We start from the raw sequence: 17,934 nt of genomic DNA on the forward strand, positions 1-17,934 counted from the left end.
CACAAGTCCAAATTCTGTAGCGCTGACTACAAGCCAGGAACTCTGATGAAGGTTTTCAGTGAATTCCCCAGGAGAAGCTGGCTGACTGAAGTAGAGATAGAAATTCTCTCTTCTGACTGCTGAAATCATCTTTTCTCCTTTGAAAGGCTTCAACTGATTGAATGAGATACTTCTCAATGTTGAAGGCAAACTCCTCAGTTGATTCCAGATGTAATCAGTGATAGATACAATCAATTTACTGATGAAATATCCTCATAGTAGCAATCAATCCAATGCTTGCCTGACCAAAAAACTGGGCACTATAACCTGACCAAGTTGACACATGAATCCAACCATCACACTAGACATTCAAGTATTCTGTTGTTATAACTCTGGAAATCTAGTTTGCCCACTCCTCTGACATTGCTAGCTTTTGGTGGTGGTGGTTATTCTTCTTGCTGAGGGCTGAAGTCATCAAGGTTTGTGACTTTTCAAAACTCTTTTGGTTCCCAAATGGGAAACAGAAAGAAAAGAGGAAAAAAATAGGTACTGCTTCTTTAAGACTCCTGTGCTGCTTTTGCCTGAGGGAGGTTGGAACAATGGCCACCCTCAGAGCCCTTCAGCAACCTAAAATAGCTGATGCAAAGCAGTGATCAGACCACAGAGCCCTGGATTTTGGAGGATTATGTCCTGACAATCTACCCTGACACCATCAAGCTACAACCAGGAGCCTGGGCTTCAGTCCTCACCACTTCTACCTTGGGGTTGGGAGGTGAAGCATAGAAATCACTACACAGAGGGCGAAATTCACCAATATTTATCACTATTTACCAGCCTGTCCCTCCAGCTCTTCCCAGGATGCTATACAGTGTACCACTAGACTCCAGAGTTTCAAAATAGTTGACTCAGACAGTTTCTGCCAGCTCAATATTTGTTTTGGTGGAGGGACTTATTCCTGGAGCTTCCCTACTCTGCCATCTTCCAATCCCCCTCCAAATTTTAAATTTGCTAGTAGCCACATTTAAAAAGAAACAGATGAAATTAATTTCAATAATATATTTTACTTAGTCCACTATGTCAAAAATATGATTTCAACATATATTCAGCAAAAAAAAAAAGATTGTTCTGGAGATAGTCTTCTCTAATAAAACCACCCAAATTACTGCTGTTTGGAGAGACAGATTTTGGGCTGTTTGGCCATCCGCTCTCCTACTATGTGCCTAGTAGTAAGCTCTTTCTCTCTTCGAAACCATGGTGTCTCAGGAATTGGTTATTGAGCATGTCAGGCAAAAGAATTCATGGCCTTTGTCCAGTAGCAATTTGGCAACCCAGATAGGATGAATGCCTGAATCTCTGGAGACCCAGCAGAGCAGGTAAGACGGGTAACCAAGCTTTTTGTGGCCACTGGAATGAATTTAGTCTAGAGGCTCAGAAACCAGGGTTTCTCTGTTCTGCCGGCACTCCAGAGACTTTTGGCACCTTGCAAAGCTTCAAAGAGAGAAACCGTTTGCAGTTGCACATCCGGACATCTGACTGGATGAGCGGGTCATCAGCATAAAAGTGGATCGGGGAATAAATAGATCAGCGTCCTGCTTCCAGAACCATCCACCTTGCTCTGACCTCTACAATTCTGATTTGGGTACCATACTGTACAGGGTTTGAAGCCCTGGCCTAATCCAACAATTGGCTGGTGTTTAATGAAATTAAGTAGGCCTATTGAAGTGTTACCTTGTGTGTTACCTAGGTATTGGTTGTTAAATTGGTGTGATAAGTGTTTTATATCTGTTTAATTGTTTAATTGATGTGTTCAGTGTGTGTTCTGTACAGGATGTGAGGTGCTGGCCTACATTTGTCTGTTGACTATACTTCTAAAAATGAGTAATCCAACAATTAATTGGTATTTAATGATGTCAAGTAAGCCTGTTTAAATGCTAGCCAGTGTGTTACCTGGTTATAGTAAGAGTTGATAATTGTAGTAAGTGTTTAAGTCCTGTTTGTTAGCTAGTGTGTTCAATCTAGTTATTAATTGCCATGTTCCTGCATTTGTATTGGTCAAATGTTCCTAACTAGTTATTGATTATGGAAATTCTTTTGAAAAGGGAACCATTGGGCTGTATTGAAAATTGAAAAGATTTTGGTTATGAGTTGTACAAAAAAGTTTTTTTCTGTAACATAATCTGGCCTCAATATGATTTAAAATGAAAATACTACCCTTATAAAGTTAAAGATATTACAGTTAGAATCCTTTTGCAAAAAAGGTAGAAATGGGATGAGATAAGGCATTCAATCCTTTACTTGTCCCTCTCAAAATTATTTCTGTGTTTCTGCTTTTTGTGTAACTAATTTTCTATTCATGTCTGTATGCATTTTCAATATATATTCTCATACCTCCAGATGGTAATAGCAAATTAATAAGAAAATTCTTAAAGAGCTTTATTTGAACTGCTTAGAAATAATTAGGTGCCTGATATAAATATACAAATTGGTAATTCTGAAGTAAAAGAGTAAAAAGAGAGAAAAAAACTAAAAAGCAAGATTCAAAACCTTGGTTTTGTAATTTCTGTAAACAAATCTGGACATTAGAAAGAAACTGCTCCTGAAATTTCCTTAAGGCAGCAGAAAATTGCCAAAGGGCTTCCTCTGGAAAAAGCAGAGAACTTTTCCAATTGTTCTGGTCATAGCTTTTGGTAAAATAGATCTGATAATTGAAATAGCAGACAGATAAGAAATGACCTAAGAAGTCCTCATAGAAGAAACGACACTTGCAAGACCTTTAAATAAGAATGCAGCATTTAATAAATAGAACTCTGAACTAGTTTTTATTAACCATAACTTAATTTTGTAAACTAACATATTCCTGGTATTATTTAGCGTTTGAAAATAGTGTTGAGAAAAAACTTGAGATTTTTTTCTGGATATAAATACCTTAAATATAAAAAAATTATATTTCAAACTTGGGGCTTTCCTGACCTCTGAAGGTAGTGCTGAATTAGACTAAGAGATTTTAGGCATATTTTAAAGTAATCATTTGTGTGCTCTAAGTATAAAGTATATAAATGCCTGGCTGTGTTCCAAACCCAAGCATAAATTTCTTCCTTCTTCCATTATTTTGTAGTATCTTTCCCCCTTCCTGAATACTGCTTTTGGAGGGAAGTATGCAGGTTCAAACGCTTTGTGGATTTTGTTTGTTTAATATTGTATTAGGGCTCTCTAGAGAAACAGAATCAACAGGGAACACTTGCGAATATAAAATTTATGAAAGTGTCTCACGTGACCATAGGAACGCAGAGTCCAAAATCCACAGGGCAGGCTGCGAAGCCAATGACTCCAATGGCCTGGATGAACTCCACAGGAGAGGCTCACCAGCCAAAGCAGGAATGGAACCTGTCTCCTCTGAGTCCTCCTTAAAAGGCTTCCCATGATTGGATTTAGCATCACTAATTGCAGAAGACACTCCCCTTCGGCTGATTACAAATGGAATCAGCTGTGGATGTAGCTGACATGATCATGACCTAATCCTATGAAATGTCCTCATTGCAACAGACAGGCCAGCGCTTGCCCAATCAGATGAACAGGTACCACAACTTGGCCAAGTTGACACCTGTCCCTAACCATGACAAATATATATTTCAAAAAAAAGAAAGCTTTTGTGTTAAGCCGGGTATTTATACAAAACTAAAGTTTCGTTTTCTCCCTGTTAAAATAATGTGGATTGTTAGTCTGCTCTGAATGTCGTTTTTAAAAAAAGCTTTTCATAATCATCCTAGTACTCTGTCTACAAAACAAAGATCTCACATCAGAATAATATTCTTGGCCTTCTGTATTTCAGAAGACAAGTTTTCTCACTGTTAAAGAAAACCAAAACTCTCCCCCAAAGTTTTCCACAGTACCCCTTGAAGGTAAGATTGCCCCTACTGAAAACCCCTTTCTTCTGCAGTTCTCACCCTCTCCACTGGACCTCCAGCCTGAGCCCCACCTCCCACCTAGAGCTCAAGTCCAACTCTCTAAACACACATCTTAGTCCTTTGGCTAGAATCCCTTATCCTGAACCTCTCATTTTTCTGCCACATCAGCCTACACCCCAGAGCCATTCATCGTTACTTCCCTTATCCTACACCAAAATCTTGAGCATTCTCACTACCCCTTATTCTTTTGCTGACTTTATCATACTCACCTTCACCCCTTCCCAATTTCCAAAGCCAATCAGAAGGGCATTATTACTCTATGATCAAGCAATTAATCAGAATTAAATGAATCTAATCTGAGGTCTAAACCCAAAAAGGTTCAGTAAATATTGTTTGCAAACAATGTAATCCTCACTCTTCCTGACCACATCTACCCAGGGGATAGACAGGAAGGGGTGTAGACAGCAGCCAAAATGATTTTGGCAACAGTCTTGGCTTCTGCCCTCTCACCCAGAGAAAGTATTAGAATTCCAAGACCAGATTCTCTCCTTGCCAGAATCACAGCTTTTCTGAACCTAAAAGTACAGGTTGCAAAGCCTCTCTAGACTTGCAAGGTTTTATGAGTTCTCCAAGACATTTGTCTTTCCGTTTCTTGCAGCTTTCCCACTGTGGGAAGCCGACTGAGTTCTCCCTGTTTGAGAAGGGAAAATCCTTGAGTGCTATACTAAGAAAAAAAAACACTGGGGCTCTCTCACAACCGTCTAGGGGCCTAAGATCAAACTGTGGCACATTGATCGGCCCTAGGTAGCCCCCTATGAGCTGCCTTCTTGGGTTTCTCCCTGGACAAACAGGATCTTCTGGGAATCCATCAGTTCCCCATGCCCAAAGATTTCCCAGTGGATGCCCATGGGCCACTGGGACACCCAAGGTAAGAAACGTGTGAAAACAGTTGGTGAGGTTGGGTGCTTTGTTTTTCTTGTCATTTGGTGAATCTACATTCGTGCAGTATCTCACTAGATGAGATTCAATTAAGCATATTCAAAATTAGTGCATTGCCTCAATTCGAAGTCTCAAGAGGCTTCACGAAATACTTGCTCCATCCGCATGTTTCGATGAGAACTGGCCCAAATCTCCTCACTGCCTTTCTTCTTTTCTTTCAAGCACTGGCTGCACCTGTTTTTCAAGCAAGCTTGGGGGGATGGTCAGATTTCATAGAGCTTCAGTAACCCTAGAACCCTGAACTTTCCCCACAAGAAGATTGGAAGTGTTAGGGTGAAAGAGGAAGGAAATGAGTAATTCTGAGAACCAGAGATGAGAAAAAGGGTCACGTGCCTATATTGGCATTGGTCACGGGTGATGGAGGCTTTTTCTCCATCACAGAAGAGCAGGAACTTGTCAAGAGGGCAACACCCTGAGCTATTAGGAAAGACATCCTGCAGCTGAGCTGGAATAAGCAACCCATCCCTGCCCTGGGCTGAGGAAAGCAGCTGCAGGAAAGATATGGTCAAACCATAATTTGGGGTTTCTCAGTGAGTTTGGGTGAGAACCCATAACTGATCACGGGCATATGCATCTAGAACCTCAGCCAGGACCTGCCAAGAGGGAGCTGGATCTGAGCATTTGATCTCAGAAATAAACTTTACCCATGAGTTGTCGAGACCAGACACCAGTCCCAGACCCCACCTAATCTGGTGCTCTTTCCACTGCTCCCAGGAGAGTAGAAAGGTGGGGATATGGATTTTATGGAGGGGAGGATCAAACCCACACCCGGTAAGATAAGCTTTCACTGAGTCACTTTCCATTCTGAAGACATTGATAAACAAAACTGTTCCACATCTAGAATGTCCTTTCCCCACAAACCTTCACAGCCCACCCCACACACCTCATTCTTAGCAGACATGTACTTCCTGCAAAAAGTAAAAGCTTTCAGATAGGAACTCTCCTAGTTTCTGCCTCCAAATCTACCCCTCTCTCTGCCTTGCTTCTTCCTGTTACCAAGGACAAAATGCCCCTGCTTCATCCTGGACTACCCCCCCCCACCCAAGATGGCAAGGACATTGCCTTCACCCCTCCCCTCCCCATTATCAACTTCTCACCATCTGTGGGGTCATTCTCAATGGATTGTAAACATGCATGACAATGCCCCATCTTCAAAATACCCACCCCTGTCCCCACGACCTGTTCTGATTACCACCCCATTTCTCTGCTCACTTTCTCAACAAAACGTCTTCAAACTTGCTTTCTTTCCCTCCTCACCTCCCTTTCCCCGCCCCCCCAACGTACTCGCTCTGCATTAATTTCCTATTTCTGCTGTGAACAAACTGTGATGGTTAGGTTCTGGTGTCAACTTGGCCAAATGATGATGCCCAGTTGTCTGGTCAGGCAAGCACTGGCCTGACTGTTGCTGCAAGGATATTTTGTGGCTAGCTGATAAACCAAAGGCTGGTGTATTAAATTATCAGTAAGTTGACCGCATCTGTGGCTGATTACATCTGCGATCAACTAAGGCATGTCTCCCACCAACAGGATAATCCAATCAGGTGAAGACTTTTAAAGAAGAGAGACTTTTTCACTACTTCTTCAGCCAGCAAGCCTCTCCTGTGGTGTTTGTCCAGACTCTTCATCAGAGCTGCCAGCTTCACAGTCTGCGTTATGGATTTGGGACTCTTCCGTTCTCACAGTTGCATGAGACACCTTTATGAATCTCCTATTTACAGATCTCTCCTTTTGGTTCTGTTTCTCTAGAGAACCCTGACTAATACACAAACTATCACCAACGTGGTGGCTTAAAACAACACAAATACATTAACTTGCAGATCTAAAGATCTAGAAACCTAAAATCAGTGTGTCCACAGGACTGTGTTTCTTCTGGAGACTCCAGGCGAGAATCCATTTCCTTGCCTTTTCTCACTTTTGGAAGCCACCAGCCATTCCTCAGCTCATAACGCCATCCTCTATCTTCAAAGCCAGCAGTGTAGCATTGTCCTGTACCTCTCTGACCTCTGTGTTCATCCTGACATCTTCTTTCCCTGACTCTGACCCTCCTGCCTCCCTCTTATAAGAGCCTTGTGACTGCACTGGGTCCCCTTGGAAAATGCAGGTAATCTTCCCATCTCAAGATCTTTATCTTAATCACCTATGCAAAGTGATAACATATTCAGAGGTTCCAAGAGTAGAATATGGACATCATTGGGAGGGTCATTATTCAGCCTCCCCCACTTTCTAACTGGGCTTCCATTAGAACAGTTCTTGCCAAGAGGTCACTGGCAGCCTCTGGGTCCCTGTAGTTACTGCCCTCCTTTTTCTTGACCCATCAGCCATATTCAGTTCAGTGGACCACTCCCTCCCCCTTGAGAAATTCTCTTCTTTTGGATTCCATGACATCCGATCTTTTGGTTTTCTCCCTTCCAACTGACCATTTGCCTCAATCTCTCTGCCTCACTTCTCTGCAGGCTCTCTAAGCATTGGCATCACCCAAGGCCCAGCCCTCAGCCCTCTTCTCCATCTACTTCTTGGGTGAACCTATGCAGCAATGGTCTAACATTTCACCTCTACAATGATGATGAGAAAATGTATAACTCCAGCTCAGACCTTTCCCCTGAAGCTCAAAATTGCATTCCTTTGTATGTCTTCATAAACTAAAAGCTGAACTAACAACACAAAGTACTTTTTCCTGAATCATTTTCTGGTGCCCAATCACCCCTGAATATTTTAGCATTTATTTCTCATCCTGTTCATGTTCTGACACCCCCTTATGGGCTTCACGACTCCCCATCTCCCACTGGCATGGGCACCTACCTTACTCTGTCCCACCTGGTGGCTTTAGAGCTCTCTCCTTGCCTCCTTAGCTCTCTCTCCACCAAGCATCAATAGGCATCTCACACTTAACTCTACAGAACACAATGTTTAGTTTCCATCCTTCACCCCAGTTAATTGTTGTTCTAGTTTGCTAGCTGCCAGAATGCAATATACCACAAACAGAATGGCTTTTTAAAAGGGGAATTTAATAAGTTGCTAGTTTGCAGTTCCAAGTCTGAGAAAATGTCCCAATTAAAACAAGTCTATAGAAATGGCCAATCAAAGGCATCCATCCAGGGAAAGATACCTTGGTTCAAGAAGGCCGATGAAGTTCAGGGTTTCTCTCTCAAGTGAGAAGGCATATGGCGAACAAAGTCAGGGCTTCTCTCTCAGCTGGGAGGGCACATGGCAGACACAGCATCATGTGCTAGCTTTCTTTCCTGTCTTCCTATTTCACGAAGCTCCCCGGGAGGCGTTTTCCTTCTTCATCTCCAAAGGTCACTGGCTAGTGGGCCCTCTGCTTCTCATGGCTATGTCGTTCTTCTCTGGTTCTCTCTGAATCTCCTATTCTTCAAAATGTTTCCTCTTTTATAAGACTTAAGAAACTAATCAAGACCCACCCAAATGAGTGGAGACATGTCGTCACCTAATCCAGTTTAACAACCACTCTCGATTACATCACATCTCCAGGGAGATGATCTAATTACAGTTTCAAACATACAGTACTGAATAGAGATTAGAAAAAACTGCTGCCTTTACAAAATGGGATTAAGATTAAAACATGGCTTTTCTAGGGGACATACATCCTTCCAAACCAGCACAATTGTCTTTTCAAGTTAATTGATGGCAGCACCATCTAGTCCAATGCTTAAGCCTGCTCAGAGAATCAACGTGACACCATGGGGCCTCTTTCCATTCCTTCCTTGACTGGTTGCTGCCCTATGGCCTTTTAGACTCCAGCATCTGCTCTTCTTCCAGCCTGGCCCTCTTGGAACTCTTGACTCCTGAACTGGCTCCTATTTTCAGGTCTTGCCCAGATTTTAGCTCAGGGAGGCCCTTCCTGACCTATCCAACTAAGTGGCTCTCCAAAGCACTCTCTAGCATACCACCTGGTTACTTTGTCTTCAGGTCACTATGAATTCTAATTTACTTATCCGTTTTGGGTCTACACATCCCTGCACCAATGGGATGTAAGACCCACAAGAGCAGGGTCTTGGCCTGGGTTGTAAACTGTGCTATCTCCAGTTCCTACGGAGGTGCTCAGTATAGGCAGGAGCTTGAATATTTACCAAGAAAATGAACGCATGTGCATTTGTTTGTTTTCTATTTTTCTGAAAAAGTCCATTTTAAAGTTTATATTAACGTTAACATTAGAATGGAAGATTAACATAGTTATGATTTCCCTTATAACCTATACTTTTTTTTATTATTCTACAGTCTTGGAGCTAACCTCTAGGGTGATCAATACCCCAAACATTTAGCTGTCCTAGGCATCATTTTATGTTCCTTCTTACCTGTATCAAACCAAACCAATACTCATACTGAGTTCTGGGTTGCAGAAGAGAATTTATTTTTTGCACCTGTCTGTGGGTCTTTGTCCATAAATTGTGCATTTGTCTTTAACCATTTTCCTGATCATGTGAGCAAACAATTTACTGTAGAAAATTTACAAAGTGAAAAGAAAATAAAAATCACCCAGACTCTCACCTGATCTTTAATCATAGATAAAGTTAACATTCTGGTATGTACATATATTGGCAAGCATATAGCACAAGCATATAGCACATGGAGTTTTGCACCCTTTCAGGGACATTTCTGCATCTTCTCTGAAACTAGTGCAGAAAATATTTTCAGTGTTGGGTGCCTTTTGTAAGGCCCAGGGCCTTGCCATTGGTTCCTATTAAAGACTTGCAGAGCTGTTAGGAGTTCTGTGCCCCCTTGACCACTGAGGCCGAAATTGATCATGACAAACATTCTTGCGCTTATTGTATGAGAGGGGAGAGGGGCCAAACAATGTTTGTTGACGTCATGGATGATAACTTTCTTTGTTTCCATCTATAAAAAGTATAAGCCATCCTCTCCGTCCCTTATTTCAGATGCCAGAAAGCTCAAAGCTGAATTGAATGCCCGTTTAAAGAACCTACGTGGTTAGTGCATTTTTTCCTTTCCCCTCAAAACGATTTTTATATGTCCATTTTAGTAACTGCGATGGTTAGACGGGACACACAATTTACCGAACGCAACCTCATATTCAATTTTGAAGTTGACAGAGAATAAATAATAAGTAAACAGATAAGTAAAGGGATAATGAGGAATTCTGTCCTTCCTCTCCATTTCCTCTCACTCCCACATCGATAGGCAGCGTGTGGAAGAAAGACTTAGGGGCAAGGGGGAGAGAACCAGCATTTCTGATTCTGATGGAGAAATTCTCTTCTTTTGGGTTCCATGACATCCGATCTTTTGGTTTTCTCCCTTTCAACTGGCCATTTGCCTCACTTCTCTGCAGGATCTCTAAACATTGGCATCATCCAGGGCCAGGAGGGGACCCAGGAGGGAACCCATTCATTCATTCACTCATTATTCATTCAATCATTCATTCCACACATTTTTCTTGAGTGTCTTCTAAGTGCCAGGCAACGTTCTAGCCGCTAAGGATACCGCATTAAACAAAACAGCCTCCAATCCCTTATCCCGTCTCTCTTTAGAGTTTACAACGTGGTTGGGAGGCAGAGAGGGGACGATAAATGTAAGCAAATTACAGGATGCGTTATCCCCGCCCCCGGCCCGCCCCCGCGCAGGCCCCGCCCCTTGCCCCGCCTCCTGGCCCGCCCCTCTGCCGCTTTCCTCCAGCTCCGCTCTGAGGCCGGCCGTGGGCGCGCGCTCCCGCGCTGGGGACTTTCCCCACCGGGTCTCCGAGGAATCCCCGCGCGACCGAGTCCCCGCGCCTTCCCGCGCCGAGTCCGACAGCCGCCATCGGCCGCTGTGCTGGCGTCTGCTCGAGGCGGGTCTCTCTCGGCCGGCGCTCGTCCGGGGGCCGTCAGCCGCGCGCATCCTGGTGGCGAGCGCCGCGGGGGCGCCGAGGGGCGGCCGCAGAGCCGGGGCTCGGGGTTGGGCCCGAGGCCAGCCATTGTGCTCGGAGCGGCGGAGCGAAGCTGCGGAGGTAAGATGGGGACGGCGGGAGGGGACCGCTAGCGCCCGCGGACAATGGGGCACAACGCCGCCTCCCCACAGCCGCTTCCCGGAACCCTTCTCCCGGTTCTCCTCCGGGACCTCCTCCCCTCCTGCTCAGAGGGTTTGGCTCGCAAGCCGCTGACCCCCTCCCGGGGGCCGCCTCAGCACCCAAACCCTCTCGTAGCCCTCCGGAGGGGGCAATTCGGGGCGCCCGCTGACTGACCCCCCCCAACGCCGGCCCGAGCGCCCTCTATTCATCACCTTCTTTCTTTGCGCCCAGCCCTGCGCCCCCCACGCCTACTGCACCCGGGATACCCGGACGCTCGGGCACGTGCCGCGCGCTGCGGTGCGTGAGGGGCGCTGTCGTTTGAGGGTCAGCTTCCTCAAGATCCGTTTTGCCTGCAAAACTGAGTTATCAGCTTCAGCCACGGGTTCAGGGTGTGGGGGGAGGTTCTCCATCCTGCCACCCAGGAATGCCCCCTCGCGCTGTGTTTTATCATACCTGGTTTTCGCGCTGCAGAGGGTCACCGGGGCAAGCGGGGCTGGAACGCCCAACGTCCACCGAGATTGACTGCCTGGAAGCTGGAGGGGTGGGGGACAAGGGGACAGCACCGCGGAAGCAGAGGGATGAACCCCTGTCCTGGGTGGGAAGCGAACGGGGAATTAGGTTTGAGTAGAGCATTAACCTTGAGCAAATCAATCAGTTAATCACTGAACTGTCAACCCACATGTTTGGCCAGAGATGGCTTTATTGAGAAACACAGGGCATCCCCCTCCTTTTTTTTTTTTGATTTTAACATTTGTTTTTGTTTGTTTGTTTTTGTTTTCTTGCTTTTGTTTAGCAAAAGGTCTGAGGAACTAAGATAACAGGCCTGACTTGTAGTAGGAGGTACAGGGGCTGGCCCAGGGGTCCTGTGGTGACCCCCTCCCGTAGCAACATGCTAACTGATTTAGGGACTAAGACCCTCAAGGCTGTCTCTTGTCCCACTGCCTGGCCAGGGTTGCCAAGTACCCCCCATCCTACTCCCTGCAACAGCCAGTCCTCCTGTTCAGCCTTGGGGGATGGGGAGGGGAGGGGAGGGAGGGCATCCCAAAATCTGTGCGGAGGAAAACTTGAAGTGACAAAATGCAATTGGATGGGACTGATAAGGCTTGGTCTGCTTGTTCCCATACGGTTAGCTGTCACTGTGTAGTTGTTTTGCAAATTTAAATCTTCAAAAATTTGCATGACTCTATCTTTATTGTATTTCTTATTAAGTTTTTTGTGTATTTTTAAAAGGTGGATGTGCTCTGACACATGGTGATTTCTCTTAAAAAAAAAAAAAAGTTGGAATAGGGACCTTAACCTGAGAGGTAGGTGCTGTCTAAAGCAGTAAACCTTTTATTAAAACATATATTCCATTCCTCCCTCTTGCACACACAGAACCATTTTGAACTCATTTTCCAGTTGCATGTATAAACCTTTAAACAGTTGGGCAGTCAATGGTATATTTTCTTCCAGTTCTTACATGTTCTGTTCCACCAGTATTCCCTTAGCTATCATCATATTTTATCAAAACTAAAACGCCTTTGGTAAAAAGATGCACTTTTACTTCATATGAACAAGTAAGACAAAACGCGGTCGATTATGCTATGACATGCCTTATGATTTCAGAGATACCCAAGCATGGAAAGGAAATGTGCATTTTATAGTCTGTGACGTAGTCTGACCCAGAGCAGAGCTTGGCAGTACTTTGCCCTAGGGTGATATTGATACTGATGAAAAGTCAACATGCTTGCGGTTTGAGGACATTGACCAATCCTGTGACACTGCGGTTTCAAAGAGGAAAAGAGCTTATTTTGCAAAGTGTGGTACAAGGAGAACAGGAAGCTTGTGAGCCTCCACTTGTATCCCAGAACTGGAGAGAATCTGAGTTTTATCATACTCTAACAAGGCAGGTTTAGGATAATGAATATAATGGCTTGAGATAACTGAAGTTAGTGATAGTATAATTATTGAGCAGGCACAGATTGACTACATGCTATTTTAGTTTGCTAAAGCTGTCAGAATGCAACACAACAGAAATGGATCAGCTTTTAATAAGGGGATTTATTTAGTTAAATATTTACAGTTCTTCAGAGGAAAGGCAGCTAGCTTTCATCTGAGTTTCTCTGTCACATGGGAAGGCACATGGCGATGTCTGCTGGCCCTCTCTCCTGGCTTCTAGTGTCCTGTGGCCTTCCCGGAGGCCTTTCTGTATCTCCAAATGTCTGGACTGAGCTGAGCTGAGCTGAGCTAAGCTAAGCTATGCTATGAGTGCTGAGATGTGGTATGCTGAGCTGATGAGCTCCTTCTGACCTCTCTCTTTTAAGCCTACAGCTGATTAAATTAGACCGCACTCATATGGAAGGCACTCTCCCTAGCTAACCACAAACGTAATCAGCCATAGATGAATTTTACATACTGATGAGTTAAGTCCATAGAAACAGAACAACAGGGCATCATCACTTGGGCAAGTTGACACCTGAACCTAGCTACCACACCTACTTCGTCACAGAATATATGTAAGAAAATGACGGTGTTAACATGATGATATTAGTGTAATGATAGATAAAGGTCGCCGACAGTTTAAGGTTTTATCTGTTGTGCATGTCAGGTGGGTCAATTCAGGTTAGTACTAGCTTTGTCTGGCAAGATAGTCTAGGAATTGGGGTGACTTAGTTTGAGCTGACTTCAGTTCCTTTGTTAACAAATATTAAGGGGCTGCCTATGTGATCATAAGACTTCAAAGTTGAAAAACAGGATATAGGGGGACAAGCAGGGCCAGTCGTGGGCTAGCATGAAGCTTTACAGTTATAAAGTAAAGATTATACGGTTACACAATAAAGCATCATCCTGAAAGTATCGCAGCATCTGGGTTGCATTTCAGGGAGTTATGATAGTAACAGATACTTGCTTCTGGCTGCATCAAACGTTTACAGGCATCTAGGTTATAGTTCAGTGGGTTTCAGTAGTTTTGGGTATTTGCTTTTGGCTATTCTATAATTTACCAGAAAGTGAGAAAGCATTTATATAATGAGGTAGTAACTAAAATCATTTAACTCTTAACTCTTGATTACAGCATGCACTCCAGGGAAAGAATAAAGGAAAAGTAGTTAGAAGAGAAGTTGCAGAGGTAGAGAAAAGAGAAGACAAAAGAGAGTGAGGGAGGATGGGGTAGTCCCAAGTTTCTGAAAATTTCTGACTATGGTTGTGCCACAAGCCAGGGTTTTACAAACTTGTGCCTAGGAGAGTCATTCTGAGGGTTTTTTTTCCTTTTAATATATTTAAAATTATAATGTCCACAACCACCAGAAATTATATTGGTGAGTCAGAATACTTGAAGGTTCTCCCTAGTAAATAGGAAAGAGGCAAACTGAATTTTACCATATTAGCTTTTCCCCTTTTTCTGACGAAGAAGTACAGGAGCAAGGAAAGGAGAGATGATTAAGAAGAGGAATGCCAGCAGGGCTGTCTGGGAGCAGGAAAAGCCCACGGCTAAACCAGAATTGGGTAAATGATCCAAAGCCCAGTGGCAGGATGAGGAGGTAGGGTGGGGTGGGATTGCAGGTTTCGCCTTACCCCTCCAACAGGCCTAGTGAATCTGTACTCTGAACATTTACCAGAAATCTCAGGGACAATGCAGGGTCCAGGTATACTGAGGAAGCCTGCATCCTGCTGTTTTGCTTCCTCCACCCAGCTCTCCTAACCCCCTGCCACCATCTAACACCATCACTCAGGCCAAAGAAACTACTGTCTTTATCCAAAACCCACTGAAGTAAGATACAGTTATACTTCACTATACAGTGAAGTGAAAAGGAGGTTTTCACTTCACTGTAGCACGGTAGCAAATGACTAACCAAGCATGAGCAAGGTGGGCAGAAATGGACATTAAAAAAGAAAAGGAGGGTAAAGCCCCAGAGAAGCTGAGAAAAAAGGACACACCCATAGAAGATGAGAGAGGAAACCACCGAAGCCAGAAGCTGAAAGCAGAGAAACCTGGGAGTGAAGGGCCAGCAGACACTGGCCATGTGCCTTCCCTTGTGACAAAGGAGTCCCAGACGCCAGCGGCCTTTCTTCAGAGAAGACTGTAAGTGTTTCAAGTCAACATGGTACATTGTTGACTTACATTATTAAGACTACATCCAGACTTCCGGGAAGATGGCGGGATAGGAAAAACCATGTTCACAGACCATCCAGTTAGTGCCGAGAGCCTTGCTGGTTTGAAAGAATTTCTGTACCCTGTTTTAATCCTAATCAGTCTTGTGGGAGCAACCGTTTGTTCTGATCCCTATTCAGTACTACAGGTTGGAAACTTGATTAGGTTATCTGCACAGAGTTGTGACTCAATGAATTGGGTATTAAACTTGATTAGATGGAGACATGTCTCCGTCCATTCTACGTGGGTCTTGATTAGTTTACTGGAATCCTATTAAAAAAAAAAAAAGGAGACATTTTGGAGAGAGTTCCTTGTAAGAACAAGGAGAGAGCTGCAGAACCATTAGAGAACCACAGAATCCACCAGCCAGCAACCTTTGGAGATGAAGGAAAATGCTATAGGGGAACTTCATGAAGCAAGAGGCCTGGAGAGGGAGGTAGTTGATGTCACCATGTTCGCCATGTGCCTTTCCAGTGGAGACAGAAACCCTGAGCTTTATTGGCCTTCTTGAACCAACATGTCTTTTCCTGGATGCCTTAGATTGGACATTTTTATAGACTTGCTTTTATTGGAACATTTTCTCAGCCTTCAAATTGTAAACTAGCAAATTCCCCTTTTTAAAAGCCACTCCATTTCTGGTATATTGCATTCTGGCAGCTAACAAAGTAGAACAGAGCCTAACATTCCCCTTTCCAAACAGAAGTCTGGAGCCCATCAGAGTGCACGGACAGGGAAGCTGGAACCAGGAAGTAAGCCAAGCCACACTCCTTAAACGTGCCACACCCACGTACACCACTGCCAATGAACCCCCATATCCCACGCCCTGTCCCTATACACCCCACACACCATAGCCCCACCCCACACAGCCCATGCACACAAGCCCCGTCCCCTGGCACCCCAAGCACCCCAGTCCAACTGCCTTACAACCCACACAACCACACTCAGCCCCGCACACATGTGCCTATCCATACCCCGCCCCATGCACGTGCACATCTACACCCTGACCCCCAACCCTGCGCACACATGCACCCACGCCCAGGACCACCCGTGCCCTGCACATACACACACACATATACATATCCCATGCCCCACCCCCCCATGTTCACATGCAGATCCCATGTTCACACCCCCTATGTCCCTGTGCTTGCACGAACCCATGCCATACCACCTTTTGACCCACGCTTTTGTGTATCTGCACCTCACACCCACACCTCCCTGCTCCCCACCCACCCATGTCCCAAACTCTGTGCCCCAATCCCCACGACTGACTCCCACCCGCCACAGGCGCAGTTGTGCCCTGCCCGCACTCCCCCCCATGCACCTAGACTCTGCCCTTCTGCTCCCCCACGCACCTGCACAGCCCATGTGATACCACCCGCGTGCCCTACCTCTGTGCCCTCTGTGCCGTGTCCCACCCCTGTGCTTTGACACCTGCCCATGCTATATCCTGCCCCCATGGCCTCCATGTCACCTCCTCACAACCCTGTGCCTCACATCCCCACCCACCAGCATAGTGCCCCCACCTGGTGCCTAGCACCGTGCCAAGCTCTGACATTGTGCTGCTGTGTCCCACCCCATGCCCTGCACCCTACCCCATGCTCATCCCCCAAATACTAAATCTTAAATTACTGAGGGAAATCAACTTGCAAAGTAACTCTTTCAAGATAAATAAATGCCTCGAAGGCAACAGAAAATCACAAAGCATATGAAGATGCAAACAGATACAGCCAAACCTAATGACCAAATTAAAACACCAGAGGAGACACAGACTTTGAAACAACTGATCAAAGATGTACAAAGATGAACAAAGATGTTCATACAACTCTAAATAATTTCAGTGGATTGGCTAGTGACATAAAGGAGATCAAGAAAACACTAGAAGAGCAGAAAGAAAAATTTGAAAGAATAAATAGAAAAATAGCAGATATCACCAAGATGAAAGAGACTGTAGACCAAATAAATGATACTGTGAATACACACAACTGCAGATTTAAAGCTGCAGAAGAAAGAATAAGTAACCTGGAGGACAGGACAATTTATTTCAAATGCGCAAAATAACATGACAAAAAAAGATGGAATAATTAGAATTGAATTTCAGGGAAATGATGGACAACATGAAGCACACAATCTAAGAATCATCAATGTGTCAAAAGAAGAGAAAAGTGCTAGGAAGATTAATTGAGGAGATAATGGGGGAAAACTTCCCAACCATATAAAGGACATAAATATGCAAATCAGAGAAGCTCAGTTGTCATGGTCAGGTTCATGTGTCAGTTTGGCCAAGTGGAGGTACCTGTTTGGTTGGGCAAGTGCTGGCCTGTCTGTTGCAATGAGGACATTTCATAGAATTAGATCACGATCACATCAGCTGCATCCACAGCCGATTCCATTTGTAATCAGCTACGGGGAGTGTCTTCTGCAATGAGTGATGCTCAGTCTAATCATTGGAAGCCTTTTAAGGAGAATTCAGAAGAGACAGGGTCTGTTCCTGCCTTGGCTGGCAACCCTCTCCTGTGGAGTTCGTTCAGACCCTCCATCCAAATCGTCGGCTTCACAGCCTGCCCTGTGGATTTTGGACTCTGCATTCCCATGGTCACGTGTGACACTTTTATAAATTTTATTGTGACACTTTTATAAATTTTATATTTGCAAGTGTTCCCTGTTGATTCTGTTTCTCTAGAGAACCCTAATACACCAGTGAACCCCAAATAGAATATATCCAAATAGGCCTACTCCAAGACACATACTAATCAGTCTGTTAAATGTCAAAGAGAAGCAGAAAATTCTGAAAATGGCGAGAGAAAAGCAATCTACTACATAGAAGGCGCAAAACACAGAAGACTGAGTTTAGACTACTAAACAGGCACCCTGGAAGCAAGAAGGCAATGGTATGATATATTTAG

At 44.5% G+C, this 17,934-nt stretch overlaps 1 protein-coding gene across 5 annotated transcripts in view; it reads left to right on the top strand.

Moving 5' to 3' along the window:
* The first annotated feature begins 10,733 nt into the window (after nucleotides 1-10,733).
* The window catches only part of LOC143648618 (interleukin-10 receptor subunit beta-like), an 85,859-nt gene continuing 78,658 nt past the window's right edge, over nucleotides 10,734-17,934 (top strand). For all 5 annotated transcript variants that reach the window (XR_013158672.1, XM_077118868.1, XM_077118861.1 and 2 more), the window contains exon 1: nucleotides 10,734-10,842. The gene's annotated coding sequence lies outside the window, so the exon portion shown is untranslated. The remainder of the gene's footprint in view (nucleotides 10,843-17,934) is intronic.

The sequence above is a fragment of the Tamandua tetradactyla genome, chromosome 10 (assembly GCF_023851605.1).
Source record: "Tamandua tetradactyla isolate mTamTet1 chromosome 10, mTamTet1.pri, whole genome shotgun sequence".
NCBI classification, from domain to species: Eukaryota; Metazoa; Chordata; class Mammalia; order Pilosa; family Myrmecophagidae; genus Tamandua; species Tamandua tetradactyla.